This window comes from Petromyzon marinus, unplaced genomic scaffold (genome assembly GCF_048934315.1).
Source record: "Petromyzon marinus isolate PM22_M1 ecotype Great Lakes invasive population unplaced genomic scaffold, UKy_Petmar_22M1.pri1.0 PM_G_Scaffold_50, whole genome shotgun sequence".
Taxonomy (NCBI): Eukaryota; Metazoa; Chordata; class Hyperoartia; order Petromyzontiformes; family Petromyzontidae; genus Petromyzon; species Petromyzon marinus.
In genome coordinates, this window is record NW_027423003.1 from 382942 (window position 1) to 397504 (window position 14563).

The 14563-nt window shown below is 46.7% G+C and overlaps 1 long non-coding RNA gene across 1 annotated transcript; it reads left to right on the plus strand.

Annotated features, from left to right (window-relative positions):
• The first annotated feature begins 5757 nt into the window (after window positions 1-5757).
• LOC142917433 (uncharacterized) lies at window positions 5758-12441 on the plus strand. The gene is made up of 4 exons (XR_012936990.1): window positions 5758-6194; window positions 8191-8719; window positions 9415-9759; window positions 11549-12441. It is a non-coding gene; the product is annotated as an uncharacterized LOC142917433 (long non-coding RNA).
• Window positions 12442-14563: the final 2122 nt, after the last annotated feature.

Below are 14563 nucleotides of genomic sequence, written 5' to 3' on the forward strand. Positions count from 1 at the left end.
CCAGGACTAGTCCATCTATTTTTTGAAAAGAGGAGGGGGGAGACGAAATTTGTTTTTATGTATGCTGTCTGAAAGCCACTGTAAGCGTGAACAATCAATCAAGAACTGAAATGATTTATCAAATCTTTCCAATGATTGCTAAGATAGAATCCATCTTCTCGGTTGAAATTGTCTCTGTGCTTGTATATGTGGATAGCCTCATGAACGAATCTCTCATGGAAGCCAGATGGCTTACAAAGAACCTCCGTCTTGGAAAAGTCAATGGCATGTGAGCCTACTGAATTAGAACAATGATCTGCTACGGCCGAGGTGTTGGTCCTACCGTGTTTAAGGTCTGCTTTATGTTCACGAATGCGGTCCGAGATATGGCGTTTGGTTTCTCCAATGTAACTACTACCACAGAGGCAACTTAGTTTGTAGACACCAGGGTATTGTATGTCCGGAATCACATCTTTTACAGACGGAACCAGATCACGGATTTTATGTAATGTGTTGAAACGGACCTGGATCTTGTGTTTATTCAAGATTTTGGAGATCTTTTTTGTGATCCCAGCAATGTAGGGTAAAGTGATGGTTTTGAAAGGCTCCTCAAGAGGGTTCTTCTTCATGGTTTGAGTGATAGCTTTGCGGATTGTATAGTCGGAGTAACCATTAGCCCTAAGAGCTTGGTGTACGTGCTTGAGTTCACTGCTTATGTGTTCCTGGTCGGATATGCATTGGGCTCTATGATACAGAGTCTTGATGAGAGAATTCTTCTGTGATGGATGGTGGTGGGAATCCGGTTTCAGATAAGCATCCGTATGGGTAGCTTTCCTGTAGACAGAGTGGCTCATTGAACCATCAGGTCTCTTTTTAATTAGGAAATCCAAAAAAGGTATCTTGCCATCTATTTCGACTTCCATGGTAAATCTGATGGCTGGGTGTATGGAATTGATGTGGTCGAAGAATTGGTCTAGAGCAGGCCGGCCATGTGGCCAGATGACAAAAGTGTCATCCACGTACCTCTTCCATAAGGTTGGGCGCAGAGTGGCAGTCTGGATGGCGTCAGTCTCAAATTTCTCCATGAAAATGTTAGCTATAACTGGAGAAAGGGGGGAGCCCATTGGGGTGCCCTCAGTTTGTTTGTAGAAAGTTCCATTCCAAGTGAAGTATGTATTGGTTAAACAGTGTCTCACCAGGGGGGGTACCTCAGTGTTTAGTCCTTGATGAACCAAGTCTTCAATGATTGCAATGGTGTCAGGTACAGGAACCTTGGTGAATAAGGAAACTACATCAAAACTGACAAGCAGGTCGTCTGGGGACAGGGAAATACCCTTGATTGTTGATACCAGGTGAGTAAAATTTTGTACCGCAGAGGTGGTTTTTCCAGTGAAAGGACGCAGGATTTCAGACAAAAAACGAGCTAGTTTGTAGGTGGGGGAGCTGATAGTAGAGACTATGGGACGAAGAGGTGTATCAACTTTATGTATTTTTGGTAAGCCGTATAATCTTGGTGGCCTGGCAGCAGAAGGTTTCAACGAAAACTGTTTAGATTGATCAATTAATGCGGTTGAATCAGAAATTATTTTGTTGGTTTGTGTGACGAGGCTGTTGGTGGGATCTCTTTTTATTTTTGTATAACTACCATCGTCGAGTAATTCTTTAATTTTGTTGTTGTATTCTATTTTATCCATGATAACAGTAGCATTGCCTTTGTCAGCTGAGAGAACTACAATATCATTCCTCTTTTTTAATTTATATAATTCAAAACGCTCATCTTTGCTGAGGTTGCTAGCTGGCATCTTAGCGTTTTTGAGGGTTGCAGCGATTTCAGATCTTGCTACGTCTGCAGCGATGTGACCCAGGCCCCTGAGAGCAACGTCTACTTGGGCAATTATATCATTAACTGGTATGTGTTTAGGTGTGACTGCAAAGTTTAGACCTTTAGCTAAAACGGATTTCAGACCATCGGAAATAGAACTGTTACTGCGATTAATTACGACTTTATTAACGTCTAACTTTTTGGTGTATGGGTCCGGTCTTTTGTTGAAGAGGAGGTTAAATTTGGAAATCAGGTTTTCCTTACATTTGGTCGACAGTAGCAGCTGAAGAGGCAGTCATATTGTCTACATGTTCCCAATCCGATGTGGACATTATTGCCGTCAATGATAAGTGTGATTTGTAGAGTGTCTTGTCTAACTGATCTAGTTCTGTGCGTATAAGTCTGATTTTTTCTGAGATAAGAGCTAAGCTAGTTTTGAAAAGAATTCGTTTCGCATTAGAAGAAGTTACAGTAGCAGAGGTGAGTGTAAATGCGATTGGTATTACCCCAGAGTCGCGGCATCTCTTCAGGAAGGTGAGAGACTCGATCAGCTGAGCTTTCTTATCCCGGAGTTTGTTGAACGATCTTAAAGTTATGTGAAAACCCTCCCCGTAGAGGCGATAAAATTTTGATTTAAAGCTTTCGTGACTGCAGTAATTCATATTCTTAGTTTTTTCGGTAAAGTCACGTTGAAGAGAAACAACAAAATAACAAAATATATATAAAACAATAAAAAAAATTCTCACGACGTTTCGACCATAACTCAAACGGTCATCATCAGGTGTGTCGGTTTGCATAAATTTATTTCGAAAACGGCATATTTATTTATTTATTTATAAAAAATATAACGTTTGCGTCACGCGCAACGATTGGCAGTTTGCCCAGGACTAGTCCATCTATTTTTTGAAAAGAGGAGGGGGGAGACGAAATTTGTTTTTATGTATGCTGTCTGAAAGCCACTGTAAGCGTGAACAATCAATCAAGAACTGAAATGATTTATCAAATCTTTCCAATGATTGCTAAGATAGAATCCATCTTCTCGGTTGAAATTGTCTCTGTGCTTGTATATGTGGATAGCCTCATGAACGAATCTCTCATGGAAGCCAGATGGCTTACAAAGAACCTCCGTCTTGGAAAAGTCAATGGCATGTGAGCCTACTGAATTAGAACAATGATCTGCTACGGCCGAGGTGTTGGTCCTACCGTGTTTAAGGTCTGCTTTATGTTCACGAATGCGGTCCGAGATATGGCGTTTGGTTTCTCCAATGTAACTACTACCACAGAGGCAACTTAGTTTGTAGACACCAGGGTATTGTATGTCCGGAATCACATCTTTTACAGACGGAACCAGATCACGGATTTTATGTAATGTGTTGAAACGGACCTGGATCTTGTGTTTATTCAAGATTTTGGAGATCTTTTTTGTGATCCCAGCAATGTAGGGTAAAGTGATGGTTTTGAAAGGCTCCTCAAGAGGGTTCTTCTTCATGGTTTGAGTGATAGCTTTGCGGATTGTATAGTCGGAGTAACCATTAGCCCTAAGAGCTTGGTGTACGTGCTTGAGTTCACTGCTTATGTGTTCCTGGTCGGATATGCATTGGGCTCTATGATACAGAGTCTTGATGAGAGAATTCTTCTGTGATGGATGGTGGTGGGAATCCGGTTTCAGATAAGCATCCGTATGGGTAGCTTTCCTGTAGACAGAGTGGCTCATTGAACCATCAGGTCTCTTTTTAATTAGGAAATCCAAAAAAGGTATCTTGCCATCTATTTCGACTTCCATGGTAAATCTGATGGCTGGGTGTATGGAATTGATGTGGTCGAAGAATTGGTCTAGAGCAGGCCGGCCATGTGGCCAGATGACAAAAGTGTCATCCACGTACCTCTTCCATAAGGTTGGGCGCAGAGTGGCAGTCTGGATGGCATCAGTTCCAGACATACAGTACCCGGGCGTTTACAAACTAAAGTGCCTCTGTGGTAGTAGCTACATTGGAGAAACCAAACGACATATCTCGGACCGCATCCGCGAACATAAAGCAGACTTGAAACACGGTAGGACGAACTCCTCTGCCGTGGCAGATCACTGTTATAATTCAGTGGGCTCACATGACATTGACTTCTCCGAGACGGAGGTTCTTTGCAAACCAACCGGCTACCATGAGAGATTCGTTCATGAGGCCATTCACATATACAAGCACAGAGACAATTTCAACCGAGAAGATGGATTCTGGCTTAGTAACCACTGGAAAGATGTTTTAAACCATTTCTGTTCTTAATTTATTTATTTTTACGATGACCTTCAGACCGCAGCTCTTTCGCCAGCATTGACTCTTAATACATCTCACACCACGGTTAATGGTATAGTTTACAACATGGAGTATAATAGCGCCTCGCAGCTGTCTTTCTCCCCCTCCTCTGTTCCGACCATGGATGAACTCGTCCGTCTGAACGGGGCCCGTAGCTATCCGTGGTGCTAAAGTTGAGGGTAAGAATCCACCCATTTTTTCGCCATATAGCATTGTGATATATAACGACTTATTGTTGGAAGCTTAGCTGATTGGAGAATATAGAGTTTATTGATAACATTAAGGTAATTTATATTTTAGTTTTTTTATTGGTTCACTATATAGTACTGTGAATAGCTCAGATGTGTAGGCCTTGACTTCAACATAGTCATTTCTGTGACCAGTCACTAGCTAATCACTCAGTTATTTCAATGCTAAATTCGCCTAGTTATTTCAATGCTAAATTCTCCTGTTTGATTTGTACTAAGTGCCTCGGTGAATGTGTATGCTCTGACTTTAACGTAGCTATTTCTGTAACCAGTTACAAGCTAATCACTCAGCTATTTCAATGCTAAATTCTATGCTAATTCCTTTGTCAAGGGGTGCCTCTGCGGATGTGTATACTTTAACTTAGCTATTTCAATACTAAATTCTATGCGAATTCCTTTATCAATGGGTGCCTCTGCGGATGTGTATGCTTTAACTTTTAACATAGCAATTTCTGTGACCAGTCACAAGCTAATCACTCAGCCATTTCAATGCTAAATTATATGCTAATTCCTTTGTCAAGGCGCTTTGTTCCTCTCACACAGCTTAAAGGTCATGATCTGAACGTGGCTCTCTCACTCCAGTGCTGTCCTACCAGACAGTCTCGTCCCTTCACCTGATGAAGGCCGCTTGTGTTGTGGCCGAAACGTCGTGAGAATATTATTGTGTTATTTTATTTTATCAATTTATTATTTTATTCTCATTCTACGTGACTTTACCGAAAGAACCAAAGAAGATGACTCTTAGACATTATTGTTAAAAAATAACATGGAATCGATTCCTGTTGCGGCTTCCGACGTTCAGATGGAGTCGATTCCCGTTGCGGCTTCCAACCTTCAGATTGAGTCGATTCCCGTTGCCGCTTCCAACGTTCAGATAGAGTCGATTCCCGTTGCGGCTTCCGACGTTCAGATGGAGTCGATTCCCGTTGCGGCTTCCGACGTTTTAGATGGAGTCGATTCCCGTTGTTGATAACATGGGAATCGATTGTTGGTGAATGGAGCTCGTGGAATCGATTTTCAATGGGGGGGGGGGGGGGATAAAGCGGGAATCGAGATGGTGGTAGTGATTATAGCTGATGGAATCGATTACCATTGGGATAATATTGGTGGAGTTATATTATTGTTACTGCTCCTCTGTTTAAATATAATTTACGTGCAAACTTTGCCGACTACACACTTATCGAAACAATGCTCTCCATAACTTTTACCCCGGGGTTTAAATATTGTTTTGTGATCATAAAAACCCCGAAAGAGCGGGAAACATTGAACGGCCTGCTCACTGATTGGTCCAAGCGGCACCCGGCCACCTCCCACCATCGCCTTCTCCTATTGGACGCTGCCTTCAGCAGCGTTGCGTTCCTATTGGCTCAGCAACGCCGACCACGATTCGCGTTTCGTAATCATAGCTCGACACGATTCAGGACGAGAAGGAAACGAAACAACGGAATCGCGTTTGAGTAAAAAACATTTAATTTAAATATGGTACGTCAACAATAAAACTTTTATTTTTTTACATTTATTTACAACGCGCGAATGCCAACGCGAGTTTTATTGTCGATGTTGAGTTTTGTAATTTCTTACTGTAAAAAAGTTTTCCTCAAAGTCGCTCCCGCCTCGGAGCCAATCGGATTTGGCGTCTCCCTTCCCACGTGACGCGAAGTTTTTTTTGTTTTCCCGCCAATTTGTTTTGGCTCCTCCCCCTCACCCACCGCCATTTTTTTAATTCGTGAGGGGGGTGCAGACGCCGGAAAATTTATTTTTGTTGCTCAATTAACGACGAGGAGGAGGAGGACGACCCGCTAGGAGTGTGAGGTCGCCACTTTTGAGAGAAAGCGTGAGGTAAAGAATGCCCTCTACCGTCCAGGTTGTGGCGTGTAAGTTTGGCCTTTAAGGGTTGGTGTTTAAAGGCTGCTGTTTAAGGTTTGGTGTTTAAGGGATGGCGTTTAAGGGTTTGTTTTTAAGGGTTGGCGTTTATGGGTTGGCTTTTACGGGTTTGCGTTTAAGGGTTGGTGTTTAAGGGTTTGTGTTTAAGGCTTGGTGTTTAAGGCTTGGCGTTTAAGGATTGGTGTAAATTTAACGGGTGGTGTTTAAGGGTTTGCATTTAAGGGTTTGTGTTTAAGGGTTGGTGTTTAAGGCTTGGCGTTTAAGGATTGGTGTTTAAGGGTTGGTGTTTAAGGGTTGGTGTTTAACGGGTGGTGATTAAGGCTTGGTCTTTAAGGGTTGGTCTTTAAGGGTTGGTGTTTAAGGGTTGGTGTTTAAGGCTTGGTGTTTAAGGGTTGGCGTTTAAAGGTTGGTGTTTAAGGGTTGGTCTTTAAGGGTTGGTGTTTAAGGGTTGGCGTTTAAAGGTTGGTGTTTAAGGGTTGGTGTTTAAGGGTTTGTGTTTAAGGGTTGGTGTTTAAGGGTTGGTGTTTAAGGGTTGGTGTTTAAGGGTTGGCTTTTTAGGCTTGGTCTTTAAGGGTTGGTGTTTAAGGGTTGGTGTTTAAGGGTTGGTGTTTAAGGGTTGGTGTTTAAGGGTTGGTGTTTAAGGGTTGGTGTTTAAGGATTGGTGTTTAAGGGTTGGTGTTTAAGGGTTGGTGTTTAAGGGTTGGCGTTTAAAGGTTAGTGTTTAAGGGTTGGTGTTTAAGGGTTGGTCTTTAAGGGTTGGTGTTTAAGGCTTGGCGTTTAAAGGTTGGTGTTTACGGGTTTGTGTTTAAGGGTTGGTGTTTAAGGGTTGGTGTTTAAGGGTTGGTGTTTAAGGGTTGGTGTTTAAGGGTTGGTGTTTAAGGGTTGGCTTTTAAGGCTTGGTCTTTAAGGGTTGGTGTTTAAGGGTTGGTGTTTAAGGGTTGGTGTTTAAGGGTTGGCTTTTAAGGCTTGGTCTTTAAGGGTTGGTGTTTAAGGGTTGGTGTTTAAGGGTTGGTGTTTAAGGGTTGGCGTTTAAGGGTTGGTGTTTAAGGGTTGGTGTTTAAGGGTTGGTGTTTAAGGGTTTGTGTTTAAGGGTTGGCTTTTAAGGCTTGGTCTTTAAGGGTTGGTGTTTAAGGGTTGGTGTTTAAGGGTTGGTGTTTAAGGGTTGGTGTTTAAGGGTTGGTGTTTAAGGGTTGGTGTTTAAGGGTTGGTGTTTAAGGGTTGGTGTTTAAGGATTGGTGTTTAAGGGTTGGTGTTTAAGGCTTTGTCTCTAAGGGTTGGTGTTTAAAGGTTGGCGTTTAAGGCTTGGTCTTTAAGGGTTGGCGTTTAAAGGTTGGTGATTAAGGGTTGGCGTTTAAAGGTTGGCGTTTAAGGCTTGGTCTTTAAGGCTTGGTGTTTAAGGGTTGGTGTTTAAGGGTTGGTGTTTAAGGGTTGGTCTTTAAGGGTTGGTGTTTAAGGGTTGGTGTTTAAGGCTTGGCGTTTAAGGATTGGTGTTTAACGGGTGGTGATTAAGGGTTGGCGTTTAAAGGTTGGTGTTTAAGGGTTGGTCTTTAAGGGTTGGTGTTTAAGGGTTGGTGTTTAAGGGTTGGTGTTTAAGGGTTGGTGTTTAAGGGTTGGTGTTTAAGGGTTGGTGTTTAAGGGTTGGTGTTTAAGGGTTGGTGTTTAAGGGTTGGCGTTTAAAGGTTGGTGTTTAAGGGTTGGTCTTTAAGGGTTGGTCTTTAAGGGTTGGTGTTTAAGGGTTGGTGTTTAAGGGTTGGTGTTTTAAGAGTTTAAGAGTTTTCACGTTTAAACAGAGAGAAAGCGTGAGGTGTGTGTGTGATGGTGTGGTGATGTACACTCTGTGTGTGTGATAGTGTGGTGGTGTGCACTCTGTATGTGTGATAGTGTGGTGGTGTGCACTGTGTGTGTGATGGTGTGATGGTGTACACTCGTGTGTGTGTGTCCTCTCCCGCAGCCAATCGGAAGCGAGTTCAGGGGGCAAGGGTCGCGAAATTTCAGAATTTGTCGATGGCCGCCTCGAAGGCCTCCACTTAGGCTGCGACTTTAACCATTTAACTTTACGACTTTAAACATTAAAGTACAAATAAACAACGACTATACAACAGCTATACAACGACGACTATACAACAGCACAACAACGACTATACAACAGCTATACAACGACGACTAAACAACAGCACAACAACGACTATACAACAGCTATACAACGACGACTAAACAACAGCACAACAACGACTATACAACAGCTATACAACGACGACTAAACAACAGCACAACAACGACTATACAACAGCTATACAACGACGACTAAACAACAGCACAACAACGACTATACAACAGCTATACAACGACGACTAAACAACAGCACAACAACGACTATACAACAGCTATACAACGACGACTAAACAACAGCACAACAACAACAACTTCTCCGGCGATGTCTACGATGGACAAAGAGAACTCGCGCGCCTCAGCTGCCCAAGGTTCGAGTGCTTTTGAGGGCGAAATTTTTTTTAAATTTGTTTTAATTTATTTAAGTCGAAAAATGTTTTAAGTTTTTAATTTAATTTAGTCGAATTTTTTTTTTAATTTAAAGTCGAACATTTTTTATTTAAAGCTTTCGTGACTGCAGCCGCCCACACCTCCTGCACCACCACCACCACCACCACCCCAGCCGCCCACACCTCCTGCACCACCACCACCCCAGCCGCCCACACCTCCTGCACCACCACCCCAGCTGCCCACACCTGCACCACCACCACCACCCCAGCCGCCCACATCTCCTGCACCACCACCCCAGCCGCCCACATCTCCTGCACCACCACCACCCCAGCCGCCCACATCTCCTGCACCACCACCACCCCAGCCGCCCACACCTCCTGCACCACCACCCCAGCCGCCCACATCTCCTGCACCACCACCACCACCCCAGCCGCCCACACCTCCTGCACCACCACCACCCCAGCCGCCCACATCTCCTGCACCACCACCACCACCCCAGTCGCCCACATCTCCTGCACCACCACCACTCCAGCCGCCCACACCTCCTGCACCACCACCACCACCCCAGCCGCCCACATCTCCTGCACCACCACCACCCCAGCCGCCAACATCTCCTGCACCACCACCACCACCCTGGCTGCCCCCCCTAACATCACGGCCCCCCCTTCCACCGCAGCGCCGGCAGCCCCCCCCTCGCGGCCGCGGCTCGTGACGCCGGTGCGCCGCTCGGCGCGGATCCACGCGGCGGGGGGGGCGGTGGGGGGGGGGGCGACCCCCCCGGGGAGGGCCCTGAGGGACGGCGACACGGTGGGAGGCATTGCGGAGCTGCTGCTGGCAGCGGCCTACGCGGAGGAGGAGGAGGCGGACGAGGTGGTGGTGCAGGAGGGCGCTGCTGGCAGGGGAGGGAGGGGGGGGGGAGAGGCGGCGTCACCGCACGAGGTTCCTGCTGAGGGCCAACGCGGCGCTGGGGGACAACGCCCCCCAGCAGCAGCAGCAGCTCGGGCTACTGGGGGGCTGGGCGGTGAGCGGAGTGAGATGAGTGGTGGGGTGAGCGGAGGGGTGAGTGGAGGGGTGAGCGGAGGGGTGAGCGGAGGGGTGAGTGAGATGAGTGGAGGGGTGAGCGGAGGGGTGAGCGGAGGGGTGAGTGGGTGAGTGAGATGAGTGGAGGGGTGAGTGGGGTGAGTGGAGGGGTGAGTGGGTGACTGGGTGAGTGAGATGAATGGAGGGGTGAGTGGGGTGAGTGGAGGGGTGAGTGAGTGAGATGAGTGGAGGGGTGAGTGGTGGGGTGAGTGGAGGGGTGAGTGGGTGAGTGAGATGAGTGGAGGGGTGAGTGGAGGGGTGAGTGGGATAAGTGGAGGGGTGAGTGGGTGACTGGGTGAGTGAGATGAGTGGAGGGGTGAGTGGGGTGAGTGGAGGGGTGAGTGAGATGAGCGGAGGGGTGAGTGGGGTGAGTGGAGGGGTGAGTGAGATGAGTGGAGGGGTGAGCGGAGGGGTGAGTGGAGGGGTGAGTGGAGGGGTGAGTGAGATCAGTGGAGGGATGAGTGGAGGGGTGAGTGAGATGAGTGGAGGGGTGAGCGGAGGGGTGAGCGGAGGGGTGAGTGGAGGGGTGAGTGAGATGAGTGGAGGGGTGAGCGGAGGGGTGAGCGGAGGGTGAGCGGAGGGGTGAGTGGAGGGGTGAGTGGGTGACTGGGTGAGTGAGATGAGTGGAGGGGTGAGTGGGGTGAGTGGATGGGTGAGCGGAGGGGTGAGCGGAGTGGTGAGTGGAGGGGTGAGTGAGATGAGTGGAGGGGTGAGCGGAGGGGTGAGCGGAGGGGTGAGTGGAGGGGTGAGTGGGTAACTGGGTGAGTGAGATGAGTGGAGGGGTGAGCGGAGGGGTGAGTGGAGGGGTGAGTGGAGGGGTGAGTGGATGGGTGAGTGAGATGAGTGGAGGAGTGAGTGGAGGGGTGAGTGAGATGAGTGGAGGGGTGAGTGAGATGAGTGGAGCGGTGAGTGGAGGGGTGAGTGGAGGGGTGAGTGGGGGGGTGAATGGGGTGACTGGGTGAGTGAGATGAATGGAGGGGTGAGTGAGATGAGTGGTGGGGTGAGTGGAGGGGTGAGTGGAGGGGTGACTGGGTGAGTGAGATGAGTGGAGGAGGGGAATGTTTCTGCAGCTGGCTGATGGCCTGTGGTGCTGTCCACCCCCCTATCTCCCCACCCCGGAGTGCCCTACAGTGCTGCCCTTAATTGCTACTCCCAACAGAACTTGCCACAAAAGTGTGCTGAGGCTACTGGGGGTGCCTTTGTCTTTGTATAGGCTGCCTGTCCTCCTCGCATCGCGTGTCACCAAGGCCACGTGGTTTGCTGTGCGTTTCAAGCTTTATTATCCAGCCACTCCGAGCGTAGCTGCCGTCACTACACACGCCACGTGATGGGGGCACGGCCACGCCCACTGGTGGGGCACGGCCACGCCCACTAGTGGGGCCCCTCGGCGCGAGGGTTTCCCGACGTTCAATTGCTGACCAGGATCGGAGGTCAGAATGAAACCACCAGATTCTGATGTTTATTTCTGCATTCACAAACGATGAGGATCATCAACCTCGTCAACCTCATCATCTTCCCCTAGGAGGGAGCTCGAGAGCGATGGGTGACAGGGTGAGCTCGGAGCGACCCCACAAACTTTCACCACTTTTGCTCGACTCACCATTACCGCCACCACATGGACAAACCCCGCACGCACGCAACAATATTTACACGCCGCAAGACAAAGGTCCACCACCACCACCCCCCCCCCCCTCTCTATCTCGCTCCCCCTACCCTATGGCTTGGAACAGACTGGCGAGCGACGTTTAGCGGCGAAGGCGGGCAGGGGGGGCGCCCAGTAATCATCGCCAGCACCCGCAGCCACCTTAATCTCCCCAGTGGCGATGTTCACGATACGTACGGCGTGAAAGAAGTTCGACATGCACCATACGGCCGCCACCACTACCGCCATCACTACCACCACCGCGCGTCACTGTAGACACACACAGACACATAGACACATGCAGACACATAGACACACACAGAGACACATAGACACAGACACATAGACAAACACACAGACAGACACACGCAGAGATATATAGACACAGACATACACAAGACACATAGACACACGCAGAGACACAGACACACAGAGACACAGGCACACGCAGAGACACATAGACACACACGCAGAGACACATAGACACACACAAAGACACAGACACACGCAGAGATACATAGACACAGACACACACAAGACACAGACACACGCAGAGACACAGACACACAGAGACACAGGCACATGCAGAGACACACAGACACACACGCAGAGACACATAGACACACACACACAAAGACACAGACACACGCAGAGATACATAGACACAGACACACACAAGACACATAGACACACGCAGAGACAGACACACACAGAGACACAGGCACATGCAGAGACACACGCAGAGACACAGACACAGACACACACAAACATACTCACAGACACATAGACACACACACAGAGACACAGACACATATAGACAGGCGTGTCTGTGTGTCTGCCAGGATAAGTAAAAAAAGGTGTCGTCTATCGACTTGGAAATAATCCCACGGGAACGCTGTCTCGAGAAAGAGATGACCGATAAAAGTGTTTTGAAGTTATATCCGTTGACTTGTGAGCCGAATAAATCCTGTGTTCTTCACACATTGAGTCTCATCATCGTTTTTCTTTTCTTACCTATAAAAGGCATTTTTTTCTGTGTGTCTGTCTGTCTCTGTGTGGACGCACACTTGCTCGTGAACCGTGGAGTTTACGTTTAAAAAAAGTAGCCGGGTACCACGCCGCAAGCCCCGTGGTGAGCCAGCACCATTCCGTTTTCCCATCCGTAAACTTTAAAATTGTTAAATTAACAATTTATTGCTATTTCGCAGTATTTAAGTATTTCCTTGCACCGCTAAAGCTGCCCGGGGGTTGCCCCTAGCAATGCTCGCGCGTCATCGGTGGAGGGTGGGGGGGGATTTCTCATTCGCGTTCAAAATGGTTTTACTTAACTTGATTCCTCTGTTTGTCGTGGTCAAATGTTGTGATAAAAATTTTGTCCACTTCCCGCCGTCCAATCAATTCCACATTTTGCACACGGTACTCAGATCCGGTGACAATGCATGCCTGTATCAAAATCGGCATCAATGAATCAATTAATTGGCTCCTTTAAAGCGATTAACATTTTGTATGTACGCCTTATTCATATATATGTGTGTAGGTCAAAAACGCCGCGGTCCCTAAACTGTGGAATCGCCTCGCCTGCTCCGTGTGAACGAGCTACGGGCACCCTCACTCCACACAAACAAAAGTTGTACATTGAAGATTGATTTATAAAATAACCAATTAATTCAAGTAAGCGTTGATGTGGGAGATGGCGCCGCATCATTGACGCACTTCTCGATGGTCAGTTGAACGAAGTTGTGACAAAAAAGTTATTAAACTTCATTCCTGTGTTTGATGTCGTGGTCAAATCTTGTACTCAAGATGTCGTCCACTTCCCGTTGTCCAATCGATTTCTTTACTTTTTAGTGCACTTTAAAATAAAACCGTTTTTAAAAGGAGTTTTTCACTATTCAAAAGCCACCACAACCATTTCAATGCTACGACGCTTGGGCAATTATAATTGAATTAATAAACATTCTTGTCATAACCATTCTTGTATTACTATCCGAGTGTCTACCCTTAATTAACTCCTGTCTGGTTCTCATGAATTAACCAAAGCAGCATTACATTTTTGTGAACAGGGCTGAGGGTTCAGAGCATATACATTCTAATCTCAAATCATCAGTTACGTCGATAACTGGAACAGATGAGTATTCTTGGTTTTTTCGGTAAAGTCACCTCGAAGGGAAACAAAATAATAAAAATATAAAACAATAAAATTCTCACAACGTTTCGACTGCGGCGTGGGGAGGCCTTCGTCCAGCAGCGGAGTGGAAGAGCAGCTGTCCGTGTGCGCAATGGGAACCGTCATGAGACCGGGATGCTCATGGAGCTTTGTTTTCAAGGATTCTTTCATCAAAGCCAGACGCCTGTTTGAACGATGAGATCCTGCAGGCATATTGCCACATGACGTTGGTGCTGATGTTACGTAGGCCAGGCGTTACTCACAATGTTTGGGACGCTTTCAATCGGCAACCCAAGCAATCGGGATGGCGAGATTAATCTTCTTGGTTCTTTCGGTAAAGTCACGTAGAATGGGAATCAAATAATAAAAATTAAACATAATAACTAAAGCGCTGTCTTCCCGACAGTTATGTTCCTTCACCTGAGGAAGGCTACTTGTGTTGTGGCCAAAACGTCGTGAGAATTTTATTTTATTATGTTTTATTTTTACTACTTTATTTTATTATTTCCATTCTACGTGGTGATTTTACCGAAAGAACCAAGAAGATGAATTCCTGCAGTCGCGAAAGCTTTAAAAAGGCAAGATTAATGTTTAGTTTTTGGCTGCTACAAATTTGCACGTACAATCTTAATTCGTTGAGCTTTAATTTGAGATAGCAAGGTCGCTTCTGAAATAGAACTATATAGCTCACTGGGCCTTACCTGGTAAAATAATAAATAGTTGTAATAGTTTAGTTGTAATGTACCATCCAAGGTTAGCATGCTTATATATATGTGTGTGATATAACCTATCCTTGGTACATTAGCAGTGGGATGATTGGCTGCCACCGTGTTCTAAACTTGTGTTTACTACTGCACTTGTAATGACTATCGATCTATGACTTAAAGTTCTCGCTTTTAAACTCCTGGGGAATTTGATTGGACAAGCACACACACA